Genomic DNA, 4,257 nt, shown 5'->3' on the forward strand with positions numbered 1-4,257 from the left:
GGCGCAGGGTAGCAGGAAGCTCTCCACACACTCACCGGACCTGGGCTAGGACTGGGTCTCCCAGTTAGTGTTGGTTCAAATAATCCATGAGATATGCGTATGAGCAGCATATCCAGTCTAACACTGGCAGATGCTCAAGAGACAGGGACGTCAATGGAAAGCTCAACATCTAAGTCTTTCCAAGCCATAGTCATTGATCGGTTATGCCCTCATTTTTAAAAATATTCAATCTAAAATATCTTCAAATATTCAGAAGTATTTAAAAATTGAATTTGCTTCTTTTTGGTACTTTTAAAGCAAGTTGCTGACTTCAGTGCATTCCTCTCCAGATACTTCACTCTGCATGCTCTTTTATTTTTAAATGGTCCTTAGGATGACTTTGCAAAATAATCTTTTATATTGATGAGAGTTCTGGTAGGTCTCTTTATCTGCAGAAGTACAAGCCATCCTCTCTCTCCCTGCCTCTGAGGTCAAACAGGCATTTCTCAAAGTATACTCCACAGAACCCTGATCCAGAGCTAGAGAAGAAAAGCAACTGTGGTTAAAATGCTGGGAAGCCTCTGGATTAAGGAAAGTTTTATAACAACTTTTACTGAAGACTTCTCAGGGTTTTTGTTCAGCTAGCATACACACCATCAAAGGAGATAGAATCAAGTTATTTGACCCATGGCCCCATTTTTCTCCTGAGGAACATGTATCAGGATGGGGTACCTGGACATGACACCTACATCTAAGTCCTACTCTCTCCCTTCTCTTCTTCATAGTTCACACGTATTATTTCCATTCTTCATCATTTTGATTGATTTTGGGGAAGTTGCTACACATTTCTTTGGCCACTTCAGTCTTTGTTGTGTTTCTCTCAGATGCTATGTCTCTGAAACACACACTCTTTGTTGAAATTGGGATCACCAGTTTGGACACGTGGAGGCCAGCTTTGCATCCTATGAAGTCATCTTTGGTATTGAAGATAGAAGGATGGAGCACATGTTGGTTGATAGCTCACATCTCCATGTGACATTTCATTTAACCTTGTGGGGAGAACACTTAATGTCCCACAGAACATGGCAGAATGTCTTCCTTAATACTATTCAGAAATTGTAGGTGAAAAATTGTGAAAATAAAAGATATTGCACTTGTTATCATTATCACCACAGAAGCAGAATATTCAGATTTGAAATGACCTTGACCACGTGTCCAGCACTCAGTCTGGTCTTCCAGTGGGACTCTGAGAGCAGGCATTGGCCTGGTTTTCTAATTTCCCCTAAGAATGGTGTTGTTTTCAATTTCCCTCAGCAACCTTTCCTGGGGTCTCACATTCCCTCTGAAGTCACAAAGTAGGTTCTGAAAACAAGCATTTCTTTAGTACTTGTTGAGATATTTTGACTATGAAAAAATAAAAGTATGACCTGTCTTCTCACTGTTATCTATTTGTGAGAGAGACCAGAGCCTCACTCACCAAGCAGCAAGAGGATGAGAGGCACTTATGTAAAGCTCTGATTCTCCAGTAAAGATCCATGTCCGGTGACACCCAAAGGGTGGATATGTGGAAAGAGAGCAGAGTTCACAGATGCAGCCATGTGGATGCTTTTCTCCAAAACATGGAGAAGGGAAGCTTACCATGTCGATAGTCCAACGTCATCATCTTGGAAGCTCGCCCCTGCCCTGTCCCTATTTTATTGTTCGCTCTCCAGTGAACTAAACAAGCCCCTACATCTCATCTCACTTTTCTGAGGGTCTGAACACATTTATGTTGGCCAATGATACCCAACCACTGTGTGCATCTCCAAACCCACCATGTAACGGTAGTGGGCTCATAGAATAGTGTAAGAAGAAAATACAGGTCATAGGCACAGAAGTGCAAAGCAACACAGTGTCAATCTCATTCATAAATATTGAATAAAACTAATGTCAAGGAATAATCACTTGAGATTGTTTCAAGAATATGTCCAGAAAGAGGTGAGATTGGAGGAGACTAGAATCTGCTCATGCATGCACATTATTAATTAGTCAACACAATGAATATTATAGCATAGGATACTTTACTGTGAAAGCTATTATTCTGCTCTTTGCTTAATGCACTCATCCCAAAAGATGCCCTTTAGAGCTTATTGCTCTTAGTCCTAAATCAATAGGACTAATTAAATATAATTCTTGATAGAGTGGTATATACTGTTGGCTTCTCCTTATATATGTAGATGAATTTACTAAACACGTAGGATCCACTCAGGGTTTGAGGAGCGATACGCTTTTGCTATGTCCTCAAGAAACTTACAGTCTCATGCTCAGAGCAGGACAAATAAACACACACTCTTACACAGTGCACTGTGCTGGCAGTCCTTTACAAGGAGCTGTAGGTCCCAGCTCAGAGAGGCTTCACAGAAATGGTGATAGCCGGCAGAGCTTGGAAAGGGTAAGACGGATGCGGCAGGTGTCTACTCGCCTGGAAGCAGTTGAGAGCCTAATTCTCAGGCCAGCGCAAATTTCCTTTTACTGCTTTCCTTTATAGTTTAAATTGATGAAAATTTCTGTTTCCTGTTCTATAAAAGCTGGAAGAAGGGATTTCTGTATTATGGAATTATTTTGATACAAGCATATGGTAGGCAGAGTATGCTAAATAAATATTAGCTCTATTTCTTTCCCTCCTCTTCTCTCTAAACATTGTGCGCTGGCAGTGGTAGCTCCTTAAACAATAGGAGCATTGGCTACAAATCCCCACAGGAAATTTCATGTGACTTGGGGTACAATGGGAAGCCTTTTCCCCAACTGAGCAGGTCCTGACACAAATTGATTGATCTTTACAACAAACTGAAAATGTGGAGTTGCCATTTTCGTTATCCTGTTTGGCTCCTCTGTACTTTGGAGTCTCTTCTTTGCTGAGAATTGTGGCTCTCAGAGCAGACCAGACCTGGCACTCAGACTGAGCATCTGAATGGCCTTTTGCTTCTAGGTACAGTGATAAAAAGGACCCCAGCAACTCCAGCTGTATGCGCACACTAGCAAATTAGTGGAGGAGGTACACCAACAAACTGTAAAGGAAGATTTATCCTCACAGTGTTTTCCTAGTTTTTTTGTTTGTCTTTTTATTTTGGTGGGACTAAGGATAGCATACAGGATCTCCACACTGGAGTTTGCTCAAACTTAAAAAAAATTGTTGTTGTTTAAGTATTTTGAGACAGGATCATACCAAGTTGACAAAACTCCCTGGGTTGGGGTCAGATTTTCAGTCCTCTGTTTCAGCATCCCAGAGCACTGGGATTGCAGGCCTGTACCACCACATCTAGCTTTCCTGCTGTTTAAATTAGGAGAATCCACTAAGTCAGGTGGTGAAAAGTATGAACATTGCTAGCTTCATTTAAGCTTTGGAACTGCAGGAATATTTTCTAAATGACTGATTTCGGCATTCTCCATTTCTTCAGCGTGGCCTTCTCTGTCACCCCCCCGCCCCAACCTTGATATTTCTATGTAGGAAAAAGCTCAGCAAACATTTCCTGAATAAGTTTATAATGCATAGAAAAGCTCATCATGCCAGTTTTTCCTCAGCCTCATTTTGAGACTGAAAGCTCAGCGGAGTGGACAGAACCCCAATGCTCTTTATCTGTCCCTCTACGCATCGCAACTAAATTTCTCCATGTGTTTCAGTCTAAGGGACAACCTATGGAAAATGAAATCTCTCTGCTGTGGGCTGTCCTCAAAGGTGGAAGGTGGGGGCAGTGGTCTATCATTCATTTCCAAGATTTCTTAGCCAGTAACTTGGAGATAGCCCTCAGCCACATTTTTTAAGTGACACTCAGGGTTATGAAGTTGGCACTGAGTGTGGTGCACCCTGCTCCTCCATTTGCTCCTGTAGCCCTTCTCATTCACACTGAACAGCTCACTGGTGGGTTCTTTCCATCTCCCAGAGCTTCCAGCTCTCCGAGGGACTCATCCTTCTGCCAGAGTCACCATACTCCTCCTGCAAACCTTTCCTCACTGCACATCAGGGCAGCGTACTTGTTCTCTGTTTTCCTTTCATATCGGTCATTCTTCAAATTTTGCTTTCGATTTCCATTTTGTACTAAGGTGTTTCTGTTCATACCTCAGGATCCTGACACATTTAATACTTCATACATTCCTAAATTCTTTTGATACATGATCATATTTTTAGAACTTATTATTCTTTTATTTTTCAAACTTTTTGATTGACAAGACATTTATACCTATAGGTGCCATGCGATCTTTTGATTCATGTATAGATTGATAATCATTTCTTCAAGGTAG

At 41.4% G+C, this 4,257-nt stretch overlaps 2 pseudogenes; both read right to left on the bottom strand.

The window, feature by feature from the left end:
• Positions 1 to 1,639, bottom strand: part of LOC101565942 — a 24,748-nt pseudogene extending 23,109 nt beyond the window's left edge.
• A 29-nt stretch (positions 1,640 to 1,668) lies between these two features.
• Positions 1,669 to 4,257, bottom strand: part of LOC101566341 — a 16,767-nt pseudogene continuing 14,178 nt past the window's right edge.

This window comes from Octodon degus, unplaced genomic scaffold, assembly GCF_000260255.1.
Source record: "Octodon degus isolate 3935 unplaced genomic scaffold, OctDeg1.0 scaffold00006, whole genome shotgun sequence".
NCBI classification, from domain to species: Eukaryota; Metazoa; Chordata; class Mammalia; order Rodentia; family Octodontidae; genus Octodon; species Octodon degus.